The sequence below is a fragment of the Leptodactylus fuscus genome, chromosome 3 (genome assembly GCF_031893055.1).
Source record: "Leptodactylus fuscus isolate aLepFus1 chromosome 3, aLepFus1.hap2, whole genome shotgun sequence".
NCBI lineage: Eukaryota > Metazoa > Chordata > Amphibia > Anura > Leptodactylidae > Leptodactylus > Leptodactylus fuscus.
In genome coordinates this window covers 227,363,663-227,378,252 of record NC_134267.1, presented here as the reverse complement: position 1 = coordinate 227,378,252, position 14,590 = coordinate 227,363,663, and the positions used below count along the sequence as shown (strand labels likewise).

The window sequence follows — 14,590 nt, the reverse complement described above, 5'->3', positions numbered from 1 at the left end:
TCGGGACCAAAATAAGGCAGGCGGTTTTTACGTGTGAACTAGCTCTTAGCATTGGGGATTTAACATTGCTGGGAGTTCTTTTATTTATTTATTGGGAATAAAAAAAAAAATTTCAGACGACTTACTGTTTTGTGATTATGGGGCCCAGTTTGTCCAATATTAGTTGATGGCGTCCCTTCATCCAGTGAATGATATATATCTTTATTCAGGTTACTGTTAAACTTAACTATACTGGGGTCTCTTCTCCTCAAAACCCTTAGCAATAACAGGATTCATTCCTATGGGCTAAATGTGTTACCTTTATATATTTACAGGTCAGGCAGCAATTGTCCATAGACTGAGGTCATCCCAAGGACACCGTGGAGAACCTTCTACTGGACAGCAAAGAAGCAGGAATCCTATCACTGCGAGGACAGGGAGACGCGACAGAGCCCCTCCACAGCACAGAGGACTAGAAGAGAGCAGGGAAAGAAGCCGCTCTCCATTAAGACCCGCCCCTGCAGAGCCCTCCAGAATAATAGGAGAGAGTAGCAGTGATAACAACCGTCCAGCAAGTGGATCCACAGCTGATACCACTGAATTTCAATGGCCAAATCCGGTTCCACCGCCTGAGGATCCAATTCCAAGCAGATCTCCTGTATACTCCTACCCTGCAACCCGTGCATTCAGTAGATTCATTCAGCTGCTGGACATGGGTGGGATGACCCCAACGTCACCGGCAATGCCACAGGGGCAACCACTTGAACCACATGCACAATATCTACTTTGGCACGAGAGACGGCAGGAGAGACGGCAGCGTCCGCCCAGCAGGAGAACTCTGCAAATTCAGAACTTACCCACTAGAGAGGTAATACCTCAGGAGGAGGCCCAGTCATGTGTAATCTGCATGACTGAATATGACATCGGAGAGCAAGTCACAGAGCTTCCCTGTACTCATAACTTTCATCAGGGTTGCATCTCGACCTGGCTCCGCTCTCACTCTCAGTGCCCCCTGTGCCGTACCCACTGCTTCCAATGAAGCCCCATGAAGGGCTATGAACAGAGACATCCCAAAATAATGGAAGGTAAGCCATCTATATTTCATCTTTTCCCTCCGCCCTATCAGATGTATGTGACATGTAACATAGAAATAATAACATTTTATCTTTATCTATCCAGAAAGAATATCCAAGCCTGGAAAAAGAACAGCCTGAACTACAATCCGTTACAGGACACGGCAGCTCCAGACCCGGATGGTGCCATATACTTTATTCCATGGCAAATTCTTCCTAAAAAAAAAAAAAAATGTAAATAAATAAATAATAATAAAAAAAAAAAAAAAAAAAAAAAAGATTGTGTAAATTGTATTTCTTTTTTTACTGTATATAATAATATTTTGTGATCTAAGAGCCTATAATGATAAGTAAGACAGAGGTAGCAGTTACACCAAATACACGACCGCACCAACAAATGCTCCAATATATGGCAGATATATGTAAATGTGTATATTGTGTAATGAGGAGATCATAGCTCCAGGGGCTGCGGGGAGGGCAGATATACATGGGCCTAAGTGCACAAGGAGGCTCAAGGCCCCTCTGTTATTCTCCAACTCTCTCAAAACATCTGGGAGGGGCCCCAGGATATGATAAAGTGGTATAGGTGAACTGTCTGGCGGTATTATATGAGCAGGGAATACAGGGCCGCATTAAATATAGGGCATATGGTGCACTCCTATCTTTTTTTTATTGATTATTATGTAACACAAAACATCGAGATGCCGGGGATTGAACCCAGGGCCTCATACATGCAAAGCATGCGCTCTACCAGTGAGCTACATCCCCTCATACACAGTGTGAAAACACTCATATTTCTGAGACTACATACCACCTATATGGCAGTATTACATTGGTATTATTATTATTATGGGCAGGTATATGGCACTTATATATGTTGGTACTATTCTGTCTACATTTCAGGTCTGTTATCAGGGGTTGTAACTAGCAAAGACTGGGCCCCATAGTAAACACTGACTGGGCCCCCACAGCACGTACGGGGTATAGTGCACATAGAACATATAGGGGGTTAAAAAGGGTCTCAGACCCCACAACATTGTATATTCATGATCTTTTCTTAGGACAGAACATCAATATTTTAGTCTCTGAAAAATGACATGAAAGTGTTTTTTTACGTGTACTGCGTGGTAGCACTACTAATGTGTATAGTATGGGAGTATTATCCGTGTGCACTATATGGTGGTATTATTGTTTTGCACAGTGTGGCAGTATCATTTATATGCACTCTATGTTTTTACTATTTATTAGTATGACAGTGTTATTTCGGTGTGCTGTATGTGGGCGCTGTATGGCTACATTATATCTATATGGCGGTATTATTATTATTGGAGTATTTTCAGGAGTTTCCCATAGGGGATGTAGCTCAGTGGTAGAGCGCATGCTTCGCATGTATGAGGCCCCGGGTTCAATCCATGTTTTGTGATAAACAACTACAAAAACATCAAAGATCCATAAAACTGATAAATGTGCCGGAATTCAGAAAACATCTGCCTGTCTGTATTATAAAGGCTGAATATTATCTGTCCACCATTTTAGAATCCTATGTCGATAGTGACCACTAGGGGCGGTGTAGCTGACACAATACATGTATAGAAATACATGGCCAGTGATGTAATAAATAGTCCTCCTTATCTCTATAGCGCCATCCTATGCCATTGTGGTTTCCAGCTCAACTCTAGGAGCCTATATATAGAAAGAAAGCTAATAAACTGTTACACTGGAGCCTTCACATCCCACTGTCAGTATGAGTGCCCTGGATATGATACGGTGGTATAGGTGAACTGTCTGGCGGTATTATATGAGCAGGGAATACAGGGCTGCATTAAATATAGGGCATATGGTGCACTCCTACTGGGCCCTATGGTAGCGGGGGCCTCTTGGGACACCAGGACAGTCCCAGTTTACATCTGCTGTGAGGCATTAGGAGGCAGATTGCTGAATCCAGGAGGGGGCAGCACTGAGAGCATTTGTTGGGGGAACCTTGCGAGATTTGTCTCATGAGATCTCCCGGTGGTTTCGTCCAGACCGGAAATGTGCAAAATGGAACTGCTGTACATGTCACTGAGCTGTTAGTGTCCTTGTGAACATGATATAGACTGGTACCCCTTCTATAGGGGATGTAGCTCAGTGGTAGAGCACATGCTTTGCATGTATGAGGCCCTGGGTTCAATCCCCGGCATCTCCATGTTTTGTACAGGTTTATCTAAATACAATACAGATGCTACATTTCAGAGCTCAGGTGTCTGGATGATCCTCAAACAACTGGATTCTGTCAAAAAATAAGCTTCAAAATAAAAAAACATTGTATCGTTCACCATCATATAATGTGGAAACATAAGCGCATGGTGGACAGTAGGGGGCAGTCAACTCAAACACAAAAACATCCATGTACGCACTTCAACTTGTAGGGACATATTGGATACGGATCCTTGTAGACCAGGGCTCGGCTCCACAGTGACAGGAGGCGCAAGATGTCGGGCACATGACAATTTATACTGGATTTCTGGCATATCACGTTCGTGGTAGGATGTGAAGTCACCAGGTGCTGCAGGGTCACCGGCAATGTATTACTGTACATGTATTGTGTGGACTAGACTGCCCCCTAGTGTCCATCATTTTCTCTACAGACAAAAGGTTATGCTCTTTTACATTAAATTCCGTCTTCATATTATCCCCGAACATATTTCGTGAGACTTCATGCCTGTATATCAGTTTTACTGTCCTTGTTTTGTAGTTGTTTGTCTCAAAGGGTGGAGATGCCAGGGATTGAACCCGGGGCCTCATACATGCAAAGCATGCACTCTACCACTGAGCTACATCCCCTATAGAATATTCCTACCAATGCTCCCAATGCATCTGGGAAAAATAGTCTTGGTATCCATCATTCGCTTACACTTCAGCCCTCCAGGGGGCCCTGTACGTTGCATACCACGTTGCTGCCAACCACATCCTGACACTGTTCAGCCTCAGCTACATGATATGAGACGTATGGGGCCCCCTAGAGGACTGAAATGTAAGGAAAGGTGGCTGTGGGCAGCGGCAGGGATCGGTAACTAAACAGGGCCTAATACCTGCTGGGGTTATTTCCCCTCAGTACAGGAGGTCAATGGAACGTGTTGTTTCATCTCAGAATTGGGAACATTAATAGAACAATTATATAGGGGATGTAGCTCAGTGGTAGAGCGCATGCTTTGCATGTATGAGGCCCCGGGTTCAATCCCAAGCATCTCCATGTCATGTGATTAACACGTACAAAAACATCAAAAATCCAAAAAACTGATAAACATTCAGGAAACATCTTCCCGTATCCTATTAATATTATAAAGGTGAAAATTTGTGAGTTTGGATGTTTGTGGGTTTGTGTATTTGGATGTTCCTCAATCACAGCCAAACGGCTGAATGGATTTTGGGTAAATTAAACACACACACACATATTTGCCAGGAAAAGGTAGTAGGCTACTTAAAATGTGGCATATATGAAGCAGAGCACGGCCCGGCGTCATAGCACCCTGACGCCGGGGCCTCGCTCTGCCTCATATAGGACACACACAGGCAGAAGCCCGAGAACTATATGCACTGAGCGAGCAGAGAGAGCGGCGGGGGAGCGTGGCCAAGGTGAGTGCTACTACACTGGGGCCGATGTAGGAGGGGGACATGAAGCTGGGGGCAGAGATGGAGGGGGGACATGAAGCTGGGGGCAGAGATGGAGGGACAAGAAACTGGGGGCAGAGATGGGGGGACAAGAAACTGGGGGAAGAGATGGGGGGACAAGAAACTGGGGCAGAGATGGGGGGCAAGAAACTGGGGGCAGAGATGGGGGGACAAGAAACTGGGGGCAGAGATGGAGGGACAAGAAACTGGGGGCACAGATGGGGGGACATGAAGCTGGGGGCAGAGATAGAGGGACAAGAAACTGAGGGCAGAGATGGGGGTACAAGAAACTGGGGGCAGTTATGGGGGGACAAGAAACTGGGGGCAGAGATGGGGAGGGACAATAAACTGGGGGCAGAGATGTAGGGACAAGAAACTGGGGGCAGAGATGGTGGGAAGAGATGGGGGGACAAGAAACTGCGGGCAGAGATGGGGGGACAAGAAACTGAGGACAGAGATGGAGGGACAAGAAACTGGGGGTACAGATGGGGGGACATGAAGCTGGGGGCATTTATGGGGGGACAAGAAACTGGGGGCAGAGATGGGGGGACAAGAAACTGGGGCCAGAGATGGGGGTACAAGAAACTGGAGGAACAAGAAACTGGGGGCAGAGATGGGGGAACAAGAAACTGGGGGCAGAGATGGGGGGACAAGAAACTGGGGGCACATAATGATATCCAGTAGTATCAACACAATAGGGCTACACGTAGTATATTGTCTCAGGAATTGGAGTATTTTTAAAGGTTTCCTATAGGGGATGTAGCTCAGTGGTAGAGCGCGTGCTTCGCATGTATGAGGCCCCGGGTTCAATCCCCGGCATCTCCATGTTTTGTGATAAACAACGACAAAAACATCAAAGATCCATAAAACTGATAAATGTGCAGGAATTCAGGAAACATCTGCCCGTCTGTATTATAAAGGCTGAATATTATCTGTTCACCATTTTAGAATCCTATGTCGATAGTGACCACTAGGGGGCGGTGTAGCTAACACAATACATGTACACTCACCGGCCACTTTATTAGGTACACCATGCTAGTAACGGGTTGGATCCCCTTTTGCCTTCAGAACTGCCTCAATTCTTCGTGGCATAGATTCAACAAGGTGCTGGAAGCATTCCTCAGAGATTTTGGTCCATATTGACATGATGGCATCACACAGTTGCCGCAGATTTGTCGGCTGCACATCCATGATGTGAATCTCCCGTTCCACCACATCCCAAAGATGCTCCTCTATTGGATTGAGATCTGGTGACTGTGGAGGCCATTGGAGTACAGTGAACTCATTGTCATGTTCAAGAAACCAGTCTGAGATGATTCCAGCTTTATGACATGGCGCATTATCCTGCTGAAAGTAGCCATCAGATGTTGGGTACATTGTGGTCATAAAGGGATGGACATGGTCAGCAACAAAACTCAGGTAGGCTTTGGCGTTGCAACGATGCTCAATTGGTACCAAGGGGCCCAAAGAGTGCCAAGAAAATATTCCCCACACCATGACACCACCACCACCAGCCTGAACCGTTACCGATACAAGGCAGGATGGATCCATGCTTTCATGTTGTTGACGCCAAATTCTGACCCTACCATCCGAATGTCGCAGCAGAAATCGAGACTCATCAGACCAGGCAACGTCTTTACAATCTTCAATTGTCCAATTTCAATGAGCTTGTGCAAACTGTAGCCTCAGTTTCCTGTTCTTAGCTGAAAGGAGTGGCACCCGGTGTGGTCTTCTGCTGCTGTAGCCCATCTGCCTCAAAGTTGGACGTACTGTGCGTTCAGAGATGCTCTTCTGGCTACCTTGGTTGTAACGGGTGGCTATTTGAGTCACTGTTGCCTTTCTATCAGCTCGAACCAGTCTGGCCATTCTCCTCTGACCTCTGGCATCAACGCATTTCCGCCCACAGAACTGCCGCTCACTGGATGTTTTTTCTTTTTCGGACCATTCTCTGTAAACCCTAGAGATGGTTGTGCGTGAAAATCCCAGTAGATCAGCAGTTTCTGAAATACTCAGACCAGCCCTTCTGGCACCAACAACCATGCCACGTTCAAAGGCACTCAAATCACCTTTCTTCCCCATACTGATGCTCGGTTTGAACTGCAGGAGATTGTCTTGACCATGTCTACATGCCTAAATGTACTGAGTTGCCGCCATGTGATTGGCTGATTAGAAATTAAGTGTTAACGAGCAGTTGGACAGGTGTACCTAATAAAGTGGCCGGTGAGTGTATAGAAATACATGGCCAGTGATGTAATAAATAGTCCTCCTTATCTCTATAGCGCCATCCTATATCATTGTGTCACCGGCAATGTAATCCTTTACATGTATTGTGCAGACTAGACTGCCCCCTAGTGTCCATCATTTTCTCTACAGACAAAAGGTTAAGCTCGTTTACATTAAATTCCGTCTTCGTATTATCCCCAAACATATTTTGTGTGCCTTCCTGCCTGTACATCAGTTTTACTGACCTTTGATGTTTTGTAGCTGTTTGTCTCAAAGGGTGGAGATGCTGGGGATTGAACCCGGGGCCTCATCCATGCAAAGCATACGCTCTACCACTGAGCTACATCCCCTATACCATGTCTCTATTAATGCTCCCAATGCATCTGAGAAAAATAGTCGTGGTACCTATCATTCGCTTACACTTCAGCCCTCCAGGGGGCCCTGTGCATTGCATACCACATTGCTGTCAACAACGTCCTGACACTGTTCAGCCTCAGCTACATGATATGAGACGTATGGGGCCCCCTAGAGGACTGAAACGTAAGCAAAGGTGGCTGTGGGCAGTGGCAGGGACCGGTAACTAAATAGGGCCTAATACCTGCTGGGGTTATTTCCCCTCAGTACAGGAGGTCAATGGAACGTATTGTTTCATCTCAGAATTGGGAACATTAATAGAATTGCTATATAGGCGATGTAGCTCAGTGGTAGAGCGCATGCTTTGCATGTATGAGGCCCCGGGTTCAATCCCTGGCATCTCCATGTTTTGTACAGGTTTATCTAAATACAATAAAAATGCTAAAATTCAGAGCTCAGGCGTCTGGATGATCCTCAAACTACTGGATTTTGTCAAAAAATAAGCTTCAAAATAAAAAGATTGTATCGTTCACCATCATATAATGTGGAAACATAAGCGCATGGTGGACAGTAGGGGGCAGTCAACTGAAACACAAAAACATCCATGTACGCACTTCAACTTGTTGAAACACAAAAGTGTTTTTTTACGTGTACTGCGTGGTAGCACTACTAATGTGTATAGTATGGGAGTATTATCCGTGTGCACTATATGGTGGTATTATTGTTTTGCACAGTGTGACAGTATCATTATATGCACTCTATGTTTTTAGTATTTATTTGTACGACAGTGTTATTTCGGTGTACTGTATGTGGGCGCTGTATGGCTACATTATATCTATATGGCGGTATTATTATTATTATATATTTCCACTTTACTAATCACATAATGATATCCAGTAGTATCAGCACAATAGGGCTACACGTAGTATATTGTCTCAGGAATTGGAGTATTTGAAGAGGTTTCCTGTAGGGGATGTAGCTCAGTGGTAGAGCGCATGCTTCGCATGTTTGAGGCCCCGGGTTCAATCCCCGGCATCTCCATGTTTTGTCTTACATAATAATTTGTTCAACTTTAAGCAGAAATATCTGGATGTGATCCAAGAAACTGTAATATCTGATAAAGCAAGTATCAAAATATCCTTCACTGTCATGTGCAGTATTCCTAAAGATGTATACATAATGTGGCCAGTAGGTGGCAGTGCGCTCATACACAGAAACATCCAGGTATCTCCATGTTATGTGATAAACAACTACAAAAACATCAAAGATCCATAAAACTGATAAATGTGCAGGAATCCACAAGATGTCTGTCTCGACGTAACACAAAGGACGGATTCAACTATCAAAATGTCATCCTGCATTTACGAATCCCCAGTACAGTCAGTGATGGACACTAGGGGGCATTATAGTCAGCACAATACACTGCCTGTGGTATAATGAACAGGCATTTTTTATTTATATAGGGCCCATCATATTCCTCCATATAACATTGACAGCCCTGCTGCCTCCACTTCTGCTTCAGCCCTCCAGGGGACCCCGTCTGCCCCACATGATGTCAATGTTTCCTATTGGGCCCAGTCTTTACCAGTTCTGTCCATGGTTATAGACCTAAAATGTAGACAGAATTTTTTTCTGCCCTTTTGTATTTGGAGATGCTGGATCTGTGTATGTAGATATAGATATATCTGAAGACGGATACTGAGTGCGACATCTATAAAATAATACCGCCAATATAATAGAATAAATTAATCTAAAGTTACAGAAGGAGACGTAACAAGGAAATCCAGTATAAAATAACACGTGTCAGACATCTTGCACCGAGCCCCGGTCTACAAGGATCTGTGCCCAATATGTCCATATAGAAGCTGATCTCATCCTTGTGTGTTTCTGTTTATGAGCAGACCTACTGGACACTTTATGCCTATATCTCTACAATCTAGTGTATGGTGTGAAGGATATTTTGATACTTGGTTTATCAGTTAATACAGTTTCTTGGATCACATCCGGATATTTCTGCTCTGAAGTTGAGCAAATTTATCTTTTTTTACTGCCTATGTAGGCACACACTCTCCCTGATGTGGACGAGTGTCCCCAAACCCTGGTCTATAGTCTTTCACTCTGCCAATCAGTATCCCTACGCTATGCTGAGGATGGCCCAATAGGCCGAAACAGCGCTGTCCATAGCTGGGAATCTGTTCCTTTTGGGACAGAAATACTGATTTGGCAATTAAATCCACATGATGATTAAAAGACTTTATAACTGAGTCATTCATGATGTTAAGGATGCTGCCCTCTATAGGGTGGTGTACAGAGTGCACTCTGTTCTCCTAATTCCATCCAGGAGAATAGATTTGCATATTTTTTACCCAACTTCCTTTGGGATCTCAGAGGAGGTGGCCTCAGTGCCGAGAAACACATCTGAGTCCCCTTAGCAATATGCATTAAGAGAACCGTGAAGCAACCAAGTGTAGTCAGCTAGCATAGCATCGAGCATGGCTAAATGCAGAGAAAGACGTTGTACCACTTTCAGTGATGGTAACTTCAGTGCTGCAGTTGGCAATGGACGGTGTAACGGGATTAGCTGAAGGATCGCTGTCTTGACCACTTTTTGGCACAAAATGAAAGTCCAATCAAGCCAAGTATGGTGCAAGGATATGATGCAAGGACACCTACACATCTGTCTCTGACACATTGGGGAGTTGACGCTGATTCGCCCTTTTGGCCTGCACCATCATGCGCTTCTTCCCAGCCACTCCCCATCTCCCAGGCGTTTCATTGCAGGCAGAAGTACAGTGCAAGCCACCCACATGCCCAAGCCTTTAATGGCGTCATCAAAAAACTGCAGGCCCTGGAGATGTTGACGTTTATGCTTCTGGATACCCAGGCCTTCCGTCACCAGATGGCAGCTGGGGCACCTCCCTATGCTGGGCCTAGCCATTACTACTTCTCTTGGTTTGCTATCCCTGCTTTGCGCCTGCACGTGTCCCATAACATCAGTCGGGCCCAGAGCTCCGCGCTTTGCTGCAAGGTCCACTTGACCACCGATGCATGGACAAGCGCCTGTGGTCAGGGATGCTGCTTATCTTTAATGACAGGAAGGGTGAATGTAGGGGAGTCTGGGTGTGCAAACTGGGGTGGCCTATCTCCTCTCCCAGCCCAAAATTCATGCCACAGGTTATCTGAAAGCCTACTGCGCTGCAACCTCCACCCCAGCTACAAGCTGGAAACGCTGTAACACTGGCGTGGGTAGATGTCAGCAGGACATGCTGAAGCTCATCAGCTTGGGGGACAGACAGCACACTGCCTCCAAGGTCAGGGATGCCATCCTGGCTGAGATGGCAATGTGTTTTTCCCTGCTGCACCTAGGGCCAGGCATTTTTGCGTACAGTGGGGCAAAAAAGTATTTAGTCAGTCACCAATAGTGCAAGTTCCACCACTTAAAAAGATGAGAGGCGTCTGTAATTTACATCATAGGTAGACCTCAACTATGAGAGACAAAATGAGAAAACAAATTCAGAAAATCACATTGTCTGATTTTGTAAGAATTTATTTGCAAATTATGGTGGAAAATAAGTATTTGGTCACCTACAAACAATCAAGATTTCTGGCTCTCACAGACCTGTAACTTCTTCTTTAAGAGTCTCCTCTTTCCTCCACTCATTACCTGTAGTAATGGCACCTGTTTAAACTTGTTATCAGTATAAAAAGACACCTGTGCACACCCTCAAACAGTCAGACTCCAAACTCCACTATGTTGAAGACCAAAGAGCTGTTAAAGGACACCAGAAACAAAATTGTAGCCCTGCACCAGGATGGGAACACTGAATCTGCAATAGGCAACCAGCTTGGATTGAAGAAATCAACTGTGGGAGCAATAATTAGAAAATGGAAGACATACAAGACCACTGATAATCTCCCTCGATCTGGGGCTCCACGCAAAATCTCACCCCGTGGGGTCAAAATGATCACAAGAACGGTGTGCAAAAATCCCAGAACCACGCGGGGGGACCTAGTGAATGAACTGCAGAGAGCTGGGACCAATGTAACAAAGCCTACCATCAGTAACACACTACGCCGCCAGGGACTCAGATCCTGCAGTGCCAGACGTGTCCCACTGCTTAAGCCAGTACATGTCCGGGCCCGTCTGAAGTTTGCTAGAGAGCATTTGGATGATCCAAAAGAGTATTGGGAGAATGTCCTATGGTCTGATGAAACCAAACTGGAACTGTTTGGTAGAAACACAACTTTTCGTGTTTGGAGGAAAAATAATACTGAGTTGCATCCATCAAACACCATACCTACTGTAAAGCATGGGGGTGGAAACATCATGCTTTGGGGCTGTTCTCTGCAAAGGGGCCAGGACGACTGATCCGGGTACATGAAAGAATAAATGGGGCCATGTACTGTGAGATTTTGAGTGCAAACCTCCTTCCATCAGCAAGGGCATTGAAGATGAAATGTGGCTGGGTCTTTCAACATGACAATGATCCAAAGCACACTGCCAGGGCAACGAAGGAGTGGCTTTTTAAGAAGTATTTCAAGGTCCTGGAGTGGCCTAGCCAGTCTCCAGATCTCAACCCTATAGAAAACCTTTGGAGGGAGTTGAAAATCCGTGTTGCCAAGTGACAGCCCCAAAACATCACTGCTCTAGAGGAGATCTGCATGGAGGAATGGGCCAACATACCAACAACAGTGTGTACCAACCTTGTGAAGACTTACAGAAAACGTTTGACCTCTCTCATTGCCAACAAAGGATATATAACAAAGTATTAAGATGAAATTTTGTTACTGACCAAATACGTACTTATTTTCCACCATAAGTTGAAAATAAATTATTACAAAATCAGACAATGTGATTTTCTGGATTTGTATTCTCATTTTGTCTCTCATAGTTGAGGTCTACCTATGATGTAAATTACAGACGCCTCTCATCTTTTTAAGTGATGGAACTTGCACTATTGGTGACTGACTAAATACTTTTTTGCCCCACTGTATGTGATAATGGCCGGAACCTTGTAGCAGATCTGGAGCTTGCCAGACTCAAACACGGTCCACACATGGCCCACGTTTTCAACTTGTTGGTGCAAAGGTTCTTTGAAACCTACACCATTGTGCCTGATATACTGGTCAAAGTGCGGCCATTTTCGTAAGTGAGAAGTAGCCTCTACTAGGCAGAAAACATTCATAGCGCACTCCTGTCATCTTCGCACCGTTGGCTGGTGGAGGAAGATGAGGGGGATGAAGTGGCATTTCATGTCACTGTCCCACACAAGGCTTGAGGGTGCACTTTAGTGCATCCCATTGCTTCAGCACGGATGGTGTGAAGGGGAGTGAAAAAGGGAGGAAATAGAGAGTGACCCTTACAGTTGGGGGTAGCAAAGTCATGCCAAGTAACACACTGGCACACATGGCTGATTTCATGTTGGGTTGCATTTCAAGAGACAAAGGCATAGTTCACATCATGGAGAGCAAACAATACTGGATTGAAAAAAAAAATTGGATTGAGCTGATATAGCGTGACTGAATTTCTGGGTCTCCCACCTAGGTTTTGGGGTACACACCCTGAATATCTGAATTGAGCGTACATAGCCTGAACTAATTGCTCTGTATCCTTGTTTTGGGGTTACACAGCCTGAAAAGCTGCTTAGCACGTATGTAGCAAGAAGTAACTGCTGTGGATTGCTGCTATGTTTCAGGCCCCCCCAAAATTCAAGGCTTTTTCCAGCTATATGAACTTGTAATTGCTGTGGAATGATGCAATGTTTCAGGCCCCCCAAAAAAATTCAAGGCTTTTTCCAGCTTTATGAACTTGTAATTGCTGTGGATTGCTGCTATGATTCAGCCCCCCCCCCAAAAAAAAAATAAAAATTCAGGGCTTTTTTCATCTCTATATGAATTAGTCACTGCTATGGATTCCGGCTATTCTGTGTGCGGACAACTAAAAATGAAAGCTGTTTCTCCGCTATATATGAAGTTGTATCTGTTGTGTATCCCTGTTTTCCACCGTCCAGGGAAAGCTGGACTGATGTCCCTACAGTGTATAGCTCTGAGAAGAGCTGTTGGCTTTCTTCATTACTTCTTCCCTGCCTATCTGAAGCTAATTGCTATCTAGCCCTCATCAGATATGTTTCTCTCCATATATCTGACGGCAAAAATGTCGAATAGGGCGGCGGCCGTTCTTATGAATGGGAGGGCACATGTTTTCGGCAGACAATGGGTGTTTTCTATTTTTTTCACTGCCTCCATTGTCGTAGTTTCTGTCCCACCTCACCTGCACAGTTATCGGTGCAAAAAACACGCCAGGGAAAGTGGGAGGGGATACAAATTTTTACTGCGTATGCGGCCTGGTATTCGATTGTTAAAGAATACATCGAACGCCATGATATTCGATCGAAGAATTATTCGATCGAACGGCGTTTGCTCATCTCTAATCTTCAGGAAAAGTTTCGAAGCTTACCAACAGTGACTATTTGCATGAAAGAACTCATAACGTTCATAGATAACTGATTACAGCATAAACAGATTCAACAGTCGCTTAAAACATTTGAATAATCGATCCGCCATTGCAAACTCACCTTGATTCAGCATCGCAGGAAATTACAGAAGTTGGTGTACGGTTCTTTTGCAAAGTTCTAAAGAGTTTTCAAACGATGAAGCCAAATTTGCAAATTTTGTAGAATTCCGTAATCGAAACATGCAATGGCGATCACTCAAAAGCTTACGACAGTTCTGTTAACTTGTGTAACTGCAGTTTCCGGCTACAATATTGTGTTCCATGCAGACACATGCTTTTAATGAGAGAAACTGAATCAATCCCTTTGTATGATAGGAACTGCTTCCACAAAAAATACTGGGAAAATTTGCAAATTGAGCCTAGTTTTGAAGACACAGAATTTGATTTATATTGTGCTGTGGAAGAACAAGAGACTATTGACGAAGAACCACGCAGTAGTACTGCTAAGTACAATCTGGCGTTCCAATCCCTAACTCAGTTGGCGGATATTTTATCTAATCATGGAACTTCAACCTTTCTAAACTACTTGGAAGAAATCAAGGTTATCCAAAACAATGCCAGATGAGGTTCTTCGTTATTACAACCCAGCTTGTCATATAACCAGTCTGTACATCAAGATGTTGCAGGTGCTGGGACTTCAAATGTTCCGGATATAGTTGATGGAAATACACCACCTTCTACAAGCTGCAAATCTTCATCTGCGCGTCCGCAGGTAGTTGTGCCTTTTCAGGTTATAGGCAAAGATATGCATTTCACATCTAAAATTAGAGTAAAAGGTCGTCCTAAGAAAAAGACC

The 14,590-nt window shown here is 44.6% G+C and overlaps 8 non-coding genes across 8 annotated transcripts; 5 read left to right on the top strand and 3 right to left on the bottom strand.

Moving 5' to 3' along the window:
- Positions 1 to 1,748: 1,748 nt before the first annotated feature.
- On the bottom strand, positions 1,749 to 1,820 carry TRNAA-UGC (transfer RNA alanine (anticodon UGC)). Its single transcript has one exon. It is a non-coding gene; the product is annotated as a tRNA-Ala (tRNA).
- Positions 1,821 to 3,165: 1,345 nt separating this feature from the next.
- Positions 3,166 to 3,237, top strand: TRNAA-UGC (transfer RNA alanine (anticodon UGC)). The gene has a single exon. It is a non-coding gene; the product is annotated as a tRNA-Ala (tRNA).
- Positions 3,238 to 3,803: 566 nt separating this feature from the next.
- TRNAA-UGC (transfer RNA alanine (anticodon UGC)) lies at positions 3,804 to 3,875 on the bottom strand. Its single transcript has one exon. It is a non-coding gene; the product is annotated as a tRNA-Ala (tRNA).
- Positions 3,876 to 4,212: 337 nt separating this feature from the next.
- TRNAA-UGC (transfer RNA alanine (anticodon UGC)) lies at positions 4,213 to 4,284 on the top strand. Its single transcript has one exon. It is a non-coding gene; the product is annotated as a tRNA-Ala (tRNA).
- Positions 4,285 to 5,456: 1,172 nt separating this feature from the next.
- TRNAA-CGC (transfer RNA alanine (anticodon CGC)) lies at positions 5,457 to 5,528 on the top strand. Its single transcript has one exon. It is a non-coding gene; the product is annotated as a tRNA-Ala (tRNA).
- A 1,676-nt stretch (positions 5,529 to 7,204) lies between these two features.
- TRNAA-UGC (transfer RNA alanine (anticodon UGC)) lies at positions 7,205 to 7,276 on the bottom strand. The gene has a single exon. It is a non-coding gene; the product is annotated as a tRNA-Ala (tRNA).
- A 337-nt stretch (positions 7,277 to 7,613) lies between these two features.
- Positions 7,614 to 7,685, top strand: TRNAA-UGC (transfer RNA alanine (anticodon UGC)). The gene has a single exon. It is a non-coding gene; the product is annotated as a tRNA-Ala (tRNA).
- A 564-nt stretch (positions 7,686 to 8,249) lies between these two features.
- Positions 8,250 to 8,321, top strand: TRNAA-CGC (transfer RNA alanine (anticodon CGC)). Its single transcript has one exon. It is a non-coding gene; the product is annotated as a tRNA-Ala (tRNA).
- The last annotated feature ends 6,269 nt before the right edge of the window (positions 8,322 to 14,590 follow it).